Raw genomic sequence first — 16,468 nt, forward strand, 5'->3', positions numbered from 1 at the left:
CTTTGTCATTTCCCACAGTATCATCCTGCCCAGTCAATGAATGTTCTCTGTGGCAGTAAGGAGCCTCCCGTACGATTTTTATGCTCCATCCATCTGCATTAGAGGTCCTTACTGTCCTCAGCTCCCAGTTCACACCCTGAGCCCCTCTATCTCCTGGCCCCAACCCACTGTGCTGGTCTCCCTTCTGGTCTCTCTGGAGGCAGCCAGGCCTGAGTTCCAGTCAAGATACAAATGCCATCACACTTATTTAAAAGCAAGTGCAGAGCTTGCTTTTAAACACATCTTGTAAATTTAGATTAAGCTCTGTATTTAACTAGCCAGACGTAGCAAATCTTGCCCATGTGATGTGAGCTGGCTACTCATAGGGGGGTCAGGTGCCAGATGCAGCCCAGCTCAGCAGAGCTGCCCCAAGGTCCCTGAGAAGGGGTCTGCAGCAACAAGGTCTTGCTGGACCTGGGGAGCCCATGCTGTTGCTCACCTGCCCATTCATTCGTTGGCTCCTATCACCATTCCAAACAACCTGCAGGACAACTCTATGCCCTTGGTTTAAACAGAATATTTACAAATCTGCTTCGTCCCACACCCTCATCCAGCCAGAGGCCATGGAGTTGGTGCCCCTCGGCATGTGAATGGCCCTGTCTTCCCTTCTTCCCAAGGTGCACCCTCTCCTCTGACTGAATAGCCTTCGTCTGTCAGGAAACCATTTTCACAAATCACTGTCCCTGCAGGTAGTTAGAAGGAACAAATGAGATAATTCTCAGCATAGAGCCCAGCTCACAGTAAGTAGTCTATAAATGTTAGCCACTATTATTAGCTTATTATTCACCTGCCCTAAATATGTACTGTACCTGTAGAAGCCCTTCCATTTCCTGCCCTCCACCTTTCACCTTGCCTAAAAAGGCCTTTCCTCCCGTCTCTGCCTCCAGACCTCAGCAGTTGCTTCAGACTTTGCTCTTGTGCCACCCCTTCCCACGGCTCCCTGCCAGACTGCAAGTGCGCTCACTCTCTTGCTCCCCCTCTCCTGGGCTTTGTGCACCTACCCTGTCCTCCAGCAAGGCTCCTCCGACTTCTTCCACCTTCAGTCCACTGTGGAGCAATACTCTTAGAAGATATAATTAAAAAGAAAAAAGCAATTAAAACATGCAAGTCCCAATTATGTATTATGAGAGGCACCAGACATAAAACTAGACTGTCAAATTTATGTGAAAGGTTTTCAAGGCTTACTTTTGCTTTCTGTCTTGTCCCAGACTGGCAATAACCAGGCTGGGGACCAGCGCTGTTCGCAAGGCATACTCTGAGCAGTACACGTTATGTCATCTCTGCCTCCCCTGGTACAGTTATTCAGGTACATGTTGAATCCAAGCCCTCAAACTCCCACACCTGGCAGGAGCCTTGCACATAGAGCGTACTTGATAAGTTAGTTGAAATGAATGGATGAATAATTGAATGCACAACAAATATTAGTTACATTGAATGAATGAATAAATGATTTAAAACTCATAATCCTCAGGAAGAATTTTCTTAATGAATGGTATGCCAAAGGGATTATAATTTGTTCTTTCCCTTTTATAAAATACACTCATCTGCATTGCATATTATGACTCATCCTTTTTCCTTAGTTTTTAAAAATGTCTATTTCTGATAGAAAAATGGAGACAAGGTTTATGCTTTCACCTGAATATGAGCATACTTGATAATGTCCTGAGCAACAAGACAAGAGGAGACTCTTCAGAGAACCCTGGTACTTTAGTGAGAGCCAAGATTTCTGACGTTAACAACTGCTCAGTAGAGAGCATAAGGAAGAGATTGGATACTTATATGTAAACTAGAGGCCCGGTGCACGATATTCATGCACTGCAGGGGGGTGTGTGTCCCTCAGCCCAGCCTGCACCCTCTCCAATCTGGGACCTCTCGGGGGATGTCTGACTGCCAGTTTAGGCCCTATCCCTGTGGGACATCCCTCTCACAATCCAGGACTGCTTGCTCCCAACTGCTCGCCTGCCTGCCTGCCTGATTGCCCCTAACAACTTCTGCCTACCAGCATGATCACCCCCTAACCACTCCCCTGCAGGCCCGAAGCCCCCAACTGCCCTTCCCTGCTGGTCTAGTTGCCCCTAATTGCCCTCCCCTGCAGGCCTGGTTGGCCCTAACTGCCTTTCCCTGCTGGCCTGATCACCCCTAACTGCCCTCCCCTGCAGGCCATCTTGTGGTGGCCATCTTTTGACCACATGGGGGCAGCATTCTTGTGTCCACATGGGGACGGCCATCTTGTGTGAGGGCATGATGGTCAATTTGCATATTACCTCTTTATTATATAGGATGATCTTGACAAGAATAGTTACAAATCAAGAGCCATATTTGAATTAACAGAGGTAAAAGTTTATTTTATAGTATTGCCTTTAATCACCAAATCAACATTGGGCAAAAAGAAAATCTCCCTCCCAAAGTTTTCTCCTCCTTGAGGAATGTACTCTGGTTATTGTCAGAGACGTGGGAAGGGACCAGTTCCCAGACAGCGGGGTGCTTGCCAATAACCTCTGCTTCCACCTCAACAAAAGAGAAACCCTGCTAGACATCCTCCATAGCCACGTAAAGGAGGTTTTGAGATTTGAGGACAAGCTCTGTACATTCTTTTTAAAAAATCACATGTTACTGTTGTTTCTTACCTTAAACACACATACATGCACACACACACACACACACACACACACACAACAAAACAAAACAAACAAAATACTGCCAAGACCTATAGACAGTTCAGCGTTCTTCATTTTACTCTCTCACTGCCTCTGGTCCACCTCTTCACAGACTTTAAGAGCACAGCAGTCTCTCCTTCCTTCGGGGTCCACACTGCACAGTCATTCAGTCCACAAGAAGGTACAGAGGTCTCCTGTGTGAAGCTGTAGTAGACAAGACAGAAGCAAACAGCTGCACATGAGTGGTTGAAAGTCTATCTCAGAACCAATTACAGGAGTGATGAATCTATGGAAGGGCAGTGCAGGAGTGTGGGCATTGTTGGTGGATGATGACCCAGTCTGAGAATGGGTTGGTTGGAGAAGTGACATTTCAGCTAATACATGAAGGATGGATAAAATTAACCAAGGGAAGTATGCGTGGGGGGTGCTCTAGGATTTATAGATGATTGTGGTCTCTAACCATCAGCTCTACCAACACATAGGATTAGATTATATTACTCACTAATTGCCTCAGGGGCCAGTTTCTTATCTTTCCACTCATAGAATTAAGTAAATATAATAAAAGTCACTACAAGTGTATATTAGTACTTACTATGTGACAAGCACTGTGACTGTGCAACACCCTCTTAGCTGGGTACTGTAATTGTCCCCATTTACAGATGGAGAAACTGAACCACCCAAAATCACATAGCAAGCATTGATGGAATGAAGATGCGATCCATGAGCAGTCTTTCAGAGCTATGATTTTAACAATGATACTATTTTGTGTGTGCTACAGGCAAAAAGCACTATATATAGTGTGTGGGGGGGGTTAAAATTTTATTGTTGTTTCTAATACAGTGTTAAGTAAATCAACCCCAATAAAATTACTAACCACTTAATCAGGTTACAGTTAGTTATCTCATTGCCAAAGGGTATTTATTGAATTGGAAACAAGATGGGCTGGACCAGGGCTTTCTGACTGAACCACATGTTAACAGGGGCAATGATGTAAGTATCAAGAAAATGAAAACACCTGGCTTCAAGTCTCCATTTTCCACTTTGCCTAATACCAGCAAAAACTCCATGGCATTTTTGTGAGAAGTAGCCTCTATTCATCCCTCAAATATTTTGGGGGTGATGTTTTTTTCTTTTTTTTTTTGTTTTTTAAGTGCACGATTTGATGAGTTTAATAAATACAACGACCCAGCAGTGCACTGACCAGAAGCAGAGTATTTCCAGCACCACAGAAAGTTTTGTTGTAGCACTTCCAGGTGAAGTTTTCCTTTCCAGAGGCACCACATTTTTTATATTTTTAAGCATATATGAGTTCTGCCTGTTCTAGATCTTTCTATGAACTGAATCATACAGTACTCTCTCGTGTCTAGCTTTTTTTACTCAACGTCATTTTTGTGAGATCCATCCATGTTTTTTATCTATTCATAGCTCAATTCTTTCCATTGTTAAGTAGTGTTACACTGATTGGTTAACATCAAATAATTATCTGTGCTCCTGGTGGGAAGATTTGGAATATTTCCAGGTTGGGGCTGTCTATATAATAAAAGCCTAATATGCAAATTGTCCCTTTGACTGGGAGTTCAACCGCTCGCTATGATGTGTGCTGACCACCAAAGGGTGGCATGGAATGAAGGAAGGCCTTAGCTCGCAGAGGGCAGCCCCCAGAAGCTAGTGACCCTACCCATGCACGACTTTTGTGCACTGGGCCTCTAGTCCTATCTAATAAAAGAGAAACATGGTAATTAGCATACCACTGCTACCCTTCCCATTGGCTAATCAGGGTGATATGCAAATTAACTGCCAACCAAGATGGTGGCCAGCAGCCAGGCATCTTAAACTGAACACGAGGCTTGCTTGCTTCAGTGATGGAGGACTGTAACATTCCCCACCTGCCTTGCCAGCCTCTGAGCCTGCAGTTTGAAACATCGTAACAAATATAGAAGCTAAACAAAACCCCAGAAACCCCGTTTTCAGCAGCCGGATCTCAGAGCTAGAGTTGATACAAGATTATAGAACCCAAACAAACACGATACCTGCGGCACCCCAATGGGGACCCCCACCCTGATCCAGGACACCCTTCAGGGCAAACCAGCTGGCACCCACCCGTGCACCAAGCCTCTACCCTATATAGTAAAAGGGTAATATGCCTCCCAGCACCAGGATCAGCGGAGCCAAGAGGCCTCCCAGCACTGGGATCAGTGTGACAGTGGGCAGCGCCAAAACCTCCTGATCGCCCTGCAGCTCTGTGTGTGACAGGGGGCGGGGCCACAACCTCCCTATCTGCCCTGCTCTGTTCTGGACAGAGGAAGGTGCCCCAACCCCCTGATTGGCCCTGCTCTGTGCCTGATAGGGGGGAGCTCCCCAACCCCCTGATCGCCCTGTGGCTCTGTGTGTGACAGGGTGCGGCGCCCCAATCCCCCCATCCCATGGGCCCTGCTTTGTGTGTAATGGGGTAGAGCCATAACCTCCCCATCAGCTCTGCCCTGAGTGTGACAGTGGGGGGCTGCACCTAGGAATTAGGCCTGCCCTCTGCCACCTGGGAGCAGGCCTAAGCCAGCAAGGCGTTATCTCCTGAGGGGTCCCAGACTGTGAGAGGGCACAGGCCGGGCTGAAGGACGCCCCCCTCCTCCCCGAGTGTACAAATTTTTGTGCACCGGGCCTCTAGTCCTATATAATAAAAGCCTAATATGCAAATCGACCAAACTGAGGAATGACCAGGTGGAACAACTGGTTGCTATGGTGCACATTGACCACCAGGGGGCAGATGCTCAATGCAGGAGCTTCCCCCAGCCCACAGGCCCCAGGCCAGCCAATGCAGGTTCCAGTGGGGGTCCCCTTATTGTCCCACCAGTCGCCCCACAGATCGGCCCTGATTGCCTGCCAGGCCTAGCACCCTACCTGTGCATGAATTTCATGCACCAGGCCTCTAGTTATAAATAAATGGCTGTGAGCATTCTGAGATATATAATATTTTCATCTTTGTGAGTAATATCTACTAGTAAGAGTGAAATTTCCAGTTGATAGGGTAGGCAAGCATTTAACATTTACTTAATTTATTTTTATTTAACAGCCAAATCTCCAGAATGGTTCCACCATTTTACCATAGCACCAGCTATGTATTTGATTTCATCACTCCTCATCCTTACCAACACTGGGACTTGAACTCAAAGTTTTTTGCTTATTTTTGTTTGCTTTTTTTTTTGTTTTGTTTTAGAACAGGGCTACTCATTGTTCTAAGTACTGAGGATTCAACAGTGAAACAAGTGACAAACCCTGCCCTCATGTTTATGTGTTCATGTTTGGCACAGTGCCTATGGTTATCTGTTAATGTTATGATATGGTGCTGCTGTTTGCTGCTTTTTATAGGAAGTGATTGCACATTCCTAATTTTTCATGAGGCATGTCACATGATGGCAAATTAGGTGATGCAAAGTGATTTTAAGGTTCTTTGGAGGGTTTCATAATGACCACTGTTGAATTAACCATACAACAGTTGGCCTCAGTTTTTTAAGATATCCAAAGTGTTCTCTTTGGGAATTATGCTAGTATTAGAGGCCTGATGCACAAAATTCGTGTAAGGGGTTTGGCCCCCAGCTGCCGGGGCCTCTGACTTGGCACCTGCCACCCGCAGCAGCCACCTCTGCCTTGGCCCCCACTGCTGCAGTTTCATCCAGAAGGTCATCCAGTCTAATTAGTATATTATGCTTTTATTATTATAGATTTTTAAAAATATATTTTTATTAATTTCCAAAGAGGAAGGGAAAGGGGGAGAGAGAGAGAGAAAAACATCAATGATGAGAGAGAATCATTGATCGGCTGCCTCCTGCATGCCCCCAACTGGGGATCGGGCCCACAACCCAGGCATGTGCCCGTGACCAGAATCAAACCCGGGAGCCCTTAGTCCCCGGCTGATGCTCTATACATTAAGCCAAACTGCCTAGGGCTATTATAGATTTTTGATACTGTACATTTCTTGGTACCTTTTGGTGGTAGCAAGGATCTACACCCTCTTTCTGTAAATGGCCAAATAGTAAACATTTTAGGGTTTGTGGGTAACACTGTGCCTGCCACTCTAGCAGGAAAGCAGTCAAAGACAATGTGACAATGAATGGGCGTCGCTGTGTTGTGTTCCCATAAAGCAAAAAAAAAAAAAAAAAAGATGTGTACGAATATCACAAAATAGCATTGACTCACTTCAAACTCAGAATGCACTTGTAGACAGTTTTAAATTTGGTTTTGACACTTGATGGTTTAAATTTCCTGTTTTGCATGACCTTCATTCCTGATTCTAAGACCAATGCAAAGAAGAAATTTCGAGAACCCAGCAAGGGCATCTTACCTGGAACAGAATCCGAGTTAAACGGTCCCAAGGGATTTATGTTTAGTAGGACAGATTTTCAGCAGTGAGGGCTGTGCATTATTGAAATAGATTATGCTGACAGAATTCCCTTCTCTAGATGTTTTAAATTCTAGGAAGGCCCCTCTCTGGCTGCTTGTCAGCACAGTTATTAACCACTCACTATTAAAAAGTCAAACTTTCACCTTCTCTTGTCTGGGGTGGTTGGTTCCTGATCTAGCGGACAGCTGGTAGTGGATGAACTTTGTGGATTGTATGTTCTCTCTGGGAATCTGGTCATCAGCTGTGTAATATTAGCAAACTAGAATGAAGTCTCTACATTGAAGTGAGGGAGAGGAAGCCGATCTGACATAGAGAAGAGGAAGACTTTTCTAATGTTTTTCAAGAAATGAAATTTTATTTAAGAAGCCAAAAGTGCCACAGGGTAATGGGACCATGACCAGCAAACACCTATCCTAGATAAAAGTAAATTTTAATTAACATATCAATAGTGTGCAGATCTTAGGTGTTTCTAAAGTGCTTGAGGGTGTTTGACAACTTTTACTTCCCTTAAGTTCTTTTGCTTTCTCTTTGAAGAGCTATTTTAAAGAAAGAGAACCCCTGTCCTAATCTATTTTGATCTCAAGGATGACTGATTTAATGTAATTTTTCTCACGTTCCTACCAACTTGCCCAAGGTGAGGAATAATTTAGAGGAAAAGAACAAAGAGCTTTCTGGGAAATGGAGAATAGTGGACTTCCTTTAAACATAAGAGAAAGTACTCTCGTTTTGTACATATTGGCAAAGCTGCCACTAATGATTTTTAAATGTCTTCCTTCTTAGATGGTCTTACTTGCATTGGGAGGCCTTTGTGACTTGGTTCAAGTAGCCAGTCATGCAGAAATAGCTCGTGTTCTTCTCTGTCTGTGGTCTCCTGCACATTTAGATTTGGTTGGTGGGTGTATTAGGACCAGGCAGAGGTGATTCCAGCCCATTGGATGTAGCAAGTAATTACGCCAACTTGGGGAATGAATGTGGCCAGGGCCCAGGTGGGTGGGTGCTGGCTGTTCAGTGATCTTGTTCAGGAAGATTGTGTAGGAGGGGAGGAAGGGTTCCAAGAAGACTCTGTCTTAAATGGGCCTGAGGAAAGGACCGGACCTGGCACATATCTCCTTGACCATAAAGCTTACTTGCCATCCTTACCCCCTTGGTCTGCTTTCAGTTGCTCTTACAAAGACCTACTTTGACTCAAATAAAAATGCATTCATTTTCAATCTGCAGAAGATTTGAGGGCCCATGGCCTCCTGGAGTTCTTAACTAGATGGAGAAAATATGAACTGAGAAAAAGGGAAGTAGAGCTATGCAGTAAAAGATGACTGTGTTTAGCAGCACAGGCCAAGCAGTATTGAAAGAGTATATGCAAAATACAACATTTTTATAAGGTGTGGATGGGGGAAGGTAGAACTGACCCAGGATGGTGAAGGAAGGATTCATGGGGGAGATGTGATCTGACCAAAGCCTGGATATGGATGGATGGAGAGGAGGGGGAATCAAAGCGGGTGAGTGTTATGAGGGCCTGAAGAGTAGTCATGGATGGATTTTTTAAAATCATTGCCTGCTATCATGGCCGGTTTGGCTCTGTCAGTTGGGTGTCATACATGCACCTAAAGGATGCTGGTTTGATTATCTGGTCAGGGCATATGTCCAGGTTTCAGGTTCAGTGCCTGGTAGGGAGCGTGCAGGAGACAGCAAATCCATGTTTCTCTCTCACATCAATGTCTCTCTCTCTCTCTCTTTGTCTCTTTCTCTCTCTCTCTCTCTCTCTTTTTCTCTCCCTTCCTCTTCCTCTAAAACTAAATTAAAAAATAATCATTGCCTGTTGTTTGGTAGGTACTTAATAGATGTTTGTTAAACGGATGAATGATTCTTTTTCTCCTCTGCACTTAGCCTGTATCTCCTAGGTTAACACTGAATTCTGTACTGTCTCACACTATCAAGGTATTTCTCTCTCTGGTTGTACTATTAGTAGTGCCTTGTGGGAAAAGTCCCTGTTTAATATTTCTGCATCTTCTACTGGAATGTTGAACATGGAGCAGATGCTGGCTAAATACTCTTTATTATTGAACAAAATGGCCATAATCACAGAATGCTAAGCTTTGATTGAAACTAGTATTTTGTTGGACACTTTGAGAAAGAAATCTTTGTAACATGAGCTGCTTTGTGGTCACAGAGAGTAGGCCCACCTCTGCTGGACCCCAGTGAGAATGAACTCAGGTGCCTATTATGAGTCTCTGTGCCAGCTAGTGACAATAACCCTTGATTTTCCTGGCAACTAATTTTGTACATGAACTTGGCCCATGCTGCTCCTGCAGCATGTCAGCTTGTAGGCATGAGGGCTTTAGTTTATGATGGGCTAATTTGAAGAATGGAAGTGTTTTGTGTGATGAGAGCTGGTGGTCACCCCATATCTATTATTTTCCAGGAAATGTCTTCAGTCCTTGGAAAATGCCATTTTATTCAACTCTCTCCATAGTATTATAAAAACTGTTTTTTCCATCTTGTAAAAGAAGCACAGAGCATTGAAATGGCTTGGTCACGGTCACACAAATAGTAAATAGTGAAAGCACAATTTGAACCTAGGACTTTGATCCAGGGTTGCACTCCTATAACTGCATTAGGTTGCCTGCTATGTAGCTGCACCTTCATAGGTAACTAGGGTTGAATGGGCAGATGGGAGAAAAGTAATTTCAGATGAGAAGCCATGACCAAGGCAATGACCTTGGCAGGAGAGGAGAGTACCTTTGGGGGATTGATAAGAAATTTTGAATTCCTCTCTTTTGGTGGGATTATGAAGGTTTTGAAAAATTTCAGACTTCACAAAATGTCGTGGGAGCCACTGGAAAATTTTTAACTTGAGGAATGACATCAAATTATTAATTAATTAATTTTTTTAATTATAAACACTTGGAGCACATCATTATGTACCAAGTTTTGTATTGGAACACAATGTACATTGTTTCAGCTCTCATGAAACTTTGGTGGGGAAAATAGAGATTAGTTAAATTTCATAGGTACTATATTTAAGTACCAACTGTGGAATATACATCAAAATAAATGTGTAAGAATAAGAGAGGGCAAATGTAAGCCCTTTCCTTGTCTGTGGAAGTGGCTTTTGAGTTAAGACTCCCAAGGATGAGAAACGACTGAATGAGAAGAGGACTCCATGCAGAGGAATAGCATATGCAAAGACCCTGTGGCAGGTGGAACTTTGACCTGTTTAGAAAATTGAAGAGATAGCCTTTAGTGGGACTAAAGGTCCTGAATTTGTATAATTCTACCACAGAAGGGAGAGGGTCAAGCAAGAAGAGTTTGGGTGGACTGTTTTATATTAACAGAGGATGAGGGTAAGATATGAATGGAGAAGTAGACAAGAACTAAAACCTAACCAGGGCCTTACAGGTGATTGAAAGATATCAGTCTTTATTCAGTAAAGTGGTTGCATGCTCCCTAGGTGGCCCTGTGTGATGAGCAGGGGGATGGAGATAAATGTGAAAGTTGCTAATGACCAAACCCTGATACCTCCTCTATTTCAAAGGAAAAGACAGAACTCAAAGGCACCACCCTCCTGTTGTGTTTGCAAGCTGTCGACAGAACCCGGAAAGGTTAAGAGTTTCCAACAGACTTGTCAGAGTTTGTGTTCTGCGGAAACTGACAGAGCCTACAGGCTGAGGGGCTAATTTTAATAGAGATAACCTAGGTGGGTTTGTTAATTTTCTTCATTCCCTCGATGACCTATCTGCATAGCGTGAAGGTGCTTTGATGTGACTGGGGGAACAGAAGGACATTTTGTGCATAGCCAACCGTGAGAGGGATGCTGGTTTGGCAGTGAAGAAGCGCAGGAAGATGGCAGGTGAGTATGGAAGCGGGAGATGAGAACAGGTGTGTCTTTTCCCACCTGCCCAAGTGCAGCCGTGTTGATCTAAGATCCGCCTTTCTTCTAGCACAGAATTAAGTTTTCTGGACTCAGGGTGCCTGGAGTTGCAAGGATATTAAACAAGTTAGTGAATTATTTTGTAACTGGAGTGTGAGCATCAGGGGGAGGGAACAGACCCCTCCTCCTTCCTCTGATCTACGGAGTTTGTTGTCATTCCTCTTCGGTTCCATAAAACTGTGGTGCTTGCAGAGGGCGTTTTAGGTCCCAGCCTCAGGACACACTTGCCTGTGTAAATGGGCAGGATGGGGTGGCCTCTCCCCTGCATGCAGATGATCTTGGTGTTGCCTTGGTAGAGCTCTTTGCTGGCTGTGGTGTCTGGGATCAGTTCTGAGGGGCGTTGCCAGGACATCAGCCTGAGGGTGAGTTGGCAGGGCAGTGGGAATGCCCTGCGAATTAAAACGGACCTCTGAGCCATCTGCACCTGCTGCTTTTGGATCTCAGAGGTCTCCTCCCAGTGGCAGGCGGAGTCTCCGCAGTGTGGAGAGGCCCAGGCACTGAGAAGGAACGGGTGCTGGACCCTGGTGGTCCTTCCTGTGGCCCTGGTGTCTGCGATGGTGGTTGTGGTTGTGTGGCACAGCCGGCTCGATGTGGGGAGGGCTCTGCTGCTGGGTGCACCACCCTCTCTTTGATGTAAACCCCTGGTTTTCATCATGCATGTGGATGTCACTCTTGGCCCTCAGTTTACTAAGAGGGAGGGATGGGAGGAGATAAAAGAGCTGCTGGATAACCCCAAGTTTGCATCCAGTTAACTCTCAATTATCAGGCGGCCGAAGTCATGGCTATGGTTCCCCTGACCCCCAGCCCATGAGCTCAGTGCCAGTCCTCTGTTGCCAAGTACTCAGCCCCGCCCCTGAGGGGAGGACAGCCAGGGTCCCCCTGTGCCTTCCTGTGGTTAGCCAGGACACAGCTTCCTCCTCCCCGTACTCCCCTCCAGAGCACCCATCTCCAGTTCCCCACCTGAAATCAGTGGAAGGACTTAAGAGGGAGGGAGATGTGCTCCCTCTGATGCAGATCTCTCTGCGAAGCATACAGTAGGCACTCAGTAGTTTTCTGTGTAACTGTAATCCATTGAGCATCCAAAATTAAGAGACATTTGGATTCAGAGTACACACTCATTCTGAAATAGAGGAATGGGGTCTCTCCTGGGGCTTTGAAACACATCTGGTGGTCCCTCTTAGGAAAGCATCCGGTCCCTTAACTGGAGGATCTGATTTTGTAAAATTCCACCATGGAAGGGAGAGGGCCAAGCAAGAAAAGGTTGTGAGGACTGTTGTATATTAACAGAAGGGAAAGCGGGGGCATCTTGCAGAGTAGGGCTGGCGCTGTGGAATGCAGGCTGGGGACTGTGAGGAGTGAGCACTTGGGGTTTGGGAGAGGATCCAGGGGTCGGGGTGAGAAGCAGAAGAATTTGGATTGGTCTCCAGCAGGGAAAAAACAAACAAACTGCTTTCGACAATGGGGGCCATATAAAAGGGAAATGGGTATCAAAGGGTGTCTGAAGAAGAGCTGAGCATGTCAGGGTGGAGCAGGGGGAATGCACAGCACAGGGGGAAAGCTTGGGAGGCCAGAGGCCCTCCGCTGTGGCCCTGACAGTTGGAGCAGCCAAGGCCAGAACTCACAGTGGGAAGCAGGGCTTTCATTTGGTTGTTTTAAAGGAAGGATGTTTATGGGCCACTCCAGGAAGAGGAGAGATTAGATTTCACTGTCTGTGTGACATTTGAGAGTCAGTCATTGGCAAAACTGAGCTTGTCAAGTCGGTGGGGTGGAGGAGGGGCTTCTCATATGGAAACCCCAGGGGTGGAGGGGTGCACCCTGCTTGACATCTGTTCACAAGACCCAGTGCCTGGTTCACTCAAACATCTGCTTCCTTCAGTGGGGCCAGGACCTGGATTAGCGTAGGACCTTGTGGCAAGGGCTGGGGTAGTGTGTGTGCAGCTTGTGCCGGAACTGGGATCCAGGGGGACACCTTGGGGCTTGTTAATGTGCATCATCAAACAATTCTCCTATCCCAGGCCTGCCCAGGGGGGGGGGTCTAGGGTAGCTTGAAGAATGCCCTCACCACATATGAAATCCATCACCCAAGACCTTGAGAGTTACCTCCAACATCATAGCAAACCTATCTTTCATCCCCACTCTGTCCAGTGACCCCACTGACTTCCAGTGGCCCTCTGGCCAATCACTATTGCTCTTACTTCCTCCTTTTTCCTCCCCCAGGCTATCACAGGGAGAATGTCCTTTTTGAATGCAGATCTGGTGCTGCCACTCTCCTGCTCAGAGGCTTTCTATTGCCCCGAGAACAGAATTAAAACCCTGCAGCTGGTGTACAAAGCTTTGCTTGATTTCATTTTGTTATTTTTAAATAAGGATACTTTCAGGATATTCAGGGAAAAGGAGAAATTAGATCCCCATATTGCTCCTACTTCACCTTCTTCTTGCTAAATTCTAGTCACACTGACCTATCAATTCCTTGAAGCATCAAGTGCTTTCCCACCTCAGGACCTTTGCACATGCTGTTCCCAGTACCTAGAAAACTTTGTCTTCTCCTTCTCTCTCCTCCTGGCTAATTCCTACTCATTCTTTCAATCTCAGAATAAATATAATCCCTTCCTCAGTGTCTCAAGGTCCTTTACTGCCCTTCCTTTTCTTCATTTACTTTGTCACAGTTTGCAATTGGATATTTACTTGTGTGATTACTTGTTCAAATTCTGTCTCCTCCATTAACCACAAACATCCTAAGAGCAGAGGTCATACTTGTTTTATTCCTCTTCATGTCTCCTGTGCAATTTAAATATTGATAGAATAAAAGAATGAATGATTGAATAAATGCATTATAGCAGGTTGCTATGTCCCTGTTTGTGCTTCCAAGTAGAAGAATTTAAGCATTTATTCAATAATTTGCTCACTGTACACACATGTGTGCAAGACAAGAATAAGGTATATTTTCTGTCTTCAAGGGGATTCTGCTGGAAGAGACAGTCTTAAAATAAGCTAATATTCCACTCAGTAGAAATATTCTAATAGAGCTATAGGCAAGGTGGCCTGGATGCACGGTCCCTTGTTGGTGTTCCAGGTAGGTTATTAAGTGTAATATTCTGAAGTGAAAGCTGATGAGAATCAATGGACCAGGGCAATGATTAACCATTCCCAAATCTCATCAGAAAGACATTAACCTAAACTGTAAGGAGTGCGGAGTAAACTGAGATCTAGTTCATTGTAACGTGTGGGCATATACTGCTGACAGGTAGTGTGGTGGCTGGTAAGGAGTATTGAAACTAGGACCTGGGAAAGCAGGTGTGGGTCATTGCCCAGCTCCCTCTGGGGGAGTAAGGGCTCGCATTCCGAATGAATGGACCCTTTTCTGGGTACAGAGAGCCCTAGATTGGGGAGAGGCAAACCATTCTGCTTCTTTCATATAGAACCCAAGTCCTTCTAGCTTTCCAAAATGCTATTACACATTAGGAGAGTGTTTAAAAATTAGGTGTTGGTGGGGCGAGGTGAGGGGGTAACTCCTGCCTCTCTTGAATTCTGCATGTAATTTAACATGATTGACCATTTTATTAGACTTAGTGAATTAAATGTCTTACCCCCTTTCTTAAATTATAGATGGCAAGAGGCAATAGTACTGAATCCAAGTTTACTACTTCTAGAACTCTCTTCATGCACTAAAACAATGACTTTTAAGATAGTTCTCTGACAGTGTCCTACCAACGGGTCCCCTTCACCTGAGGGTAGAAGGGTTTGAACTTTATTTCCTGACTTGATGAGTATTTCATGATAAACCAGTTCTGGCCCATTAACTTCATTTCTCCAAACACAGGTTTTAAAAGAGCATTTCCTAAAGGAGTTGCCACTAAAATGGAACGAACCCAACTTGTCATAAATGAAAATGGTCAGAGCTAAACAGAATACACAGTCTTGAGGAAAAGAGTCTTTTTGGTTTTCTTGGAGGGTGTGTGTGTGTGTGTGTGTGTGTGTGTGTGTGTTCATTTTGAAGTGATCAGTAACATTTATAAAGAAAAACCAACCTGTATCTGATGAGCAGACTAATGTCCAGTAACTATGAAGAATGCTCCCGTTCTCCTACTATCTTTCCTAATTATCTAGAAAATTAAACAAGTGAGGTAATGTTCCAAGAAAGCGTCCTGTCCCCTGTGGGGGGATTTAGCAGAGAACAAGATAGAGTGATAGCCTGTCCTTTCGTAGATAGGGCACCTGCCTATGTATAGGTAGAATCACGTAAGTGAAGGGGCCCAGCCCTGCACAAGGAAGTTGTGAGCTGGAACCAGGTGCTGGATGGAATTGACTCCTCATGGGGTGTGGCCTCATTCAAGGTGTTTCTGCAACTCCCACTTCAGGGTGAGTAAACAGGCAGCTGTGAGTGGCCACCGGGGTAAGCCATAATTAGGCGTGTCCTTGAGACTTTAGAGCGATTCTTTCAAAGCTTTTTAAAACCGACAAAATTCGAGAGAGAAATTTTCCCCACAGATGTTTCAGCTAATTGCTCCTTCCAGGTAAAGAATGGCCCCATTTCTTGGTCTGTCTGGTGATGACTTTTCATTTTCTGCCATAAACTAACCTAATTTGCAGATGAAAAATTCCACCCAAGCATCCGTTGCCTGTGAGGGAATCACAGCCGTGCGCCTTTGGAAGTGTTCCGTTAAACACGTGTTTGCCTTTTAAACAGAAGACTTATGATCTTAATTTGCAGCTAAAATAACAATTGCTCCTAAGTGGTACTTATTATTTTTTAAAGTTTAGACATTCCAATAACAGTAATCAAGAGGAGTTATAGGAGAAATTGTCAAAACTCACTTAGCACTTCCTGTTTGTACGGAAAGCACACCACAGTTTCTCGGTGATACATTTCACTGAGTCTTCCTGGGTAATTGCAGACTGGAAGCCCCATACAGCATCCTGGGAGGAATAGTAGTAACAATTCTCTTCCAAGCCCAACAGATCAGCTGGGGTTTTAGTACAAACCAATAGGATTTAGACCAGGCAGAGGGCTTGGGTTCGAGTCTTAGTTCCTACAATTATTGACTCTATGACTATCCAAAAGGTGTGTTTGTGCTTTTTATCGTCTTGAGTATCAGTGAGGGGAGGTAGGAGAAGGAACAAGAATTCAAATGCCAAATCTTTGTGTGGACTGAGATGACCCTGCATGTAAGAGCTGCAACAATATGCTGGGCATGAATGGTCATAGTGTATCAGGCTGAATCCTCATAGTCCTGTAGTTTAGGGCAGGGGAAGTGATTTTAGCCCGGCCAGAGTTATTTAAAACTAGAGGCCCGGTGCACAAAAATTTGTGCACTCGGCGGGAAGAGGGGTTCCCTCAGACCAGCCTGTGCCCTCTCCCAGTCTGGGACCCCTTGGGAGATAACGCCCTGCTGGCTTAAGCCTGCTCCTGGGTGGCAGAGGGCAGGCCCAATCCCTAGGTGCAGCCCC

At 45.1% G+C, this 16,468-nt stretch overlaps 1 long non-coding RNA gene across 1 annotated transcript in view; it reads right to left on the reverse strand.

Moving 5' to 3' along the window:
- Window positions 1-2,399: 2,399 nt before the first annotated feature.
- The window catches only part of LOC107182866, a 15,758-nt gene continuing 1,689 nt past the window's right edge, over window positions 2,400-16,468 (reverse strand). The window contains exons 2-3 of the long non-coding RNA XR_001513624.1: window positions 15,836-15,937; window positions 2,400-2,900 (exon numbers count right to left, since the gene is read on the reverse strand). This is a non-coding gene — a long non-coding RNA (uncharacterized LOC107182866). The remainder of the gene's footprint in view (window positions 2,901-15,835; window positions 15,938-16,468) is intronic.

This window comes from Myotis davidii, unplaced genomic scaffold (assembly GCF_000327345.1).
Source record: "Myotis davidii unplaced genomic scaffold, ASM32734v1 scaffold57, whole genome shotgun sequence".
In the NCBI taxonomy this organism is placed as follows: domain Eukaryota; kingdom Metazoa; phylum Chordata; class Mammalia; order Chiroptera; family Vespertilionidae; genus Myotis; species Myotis davidii.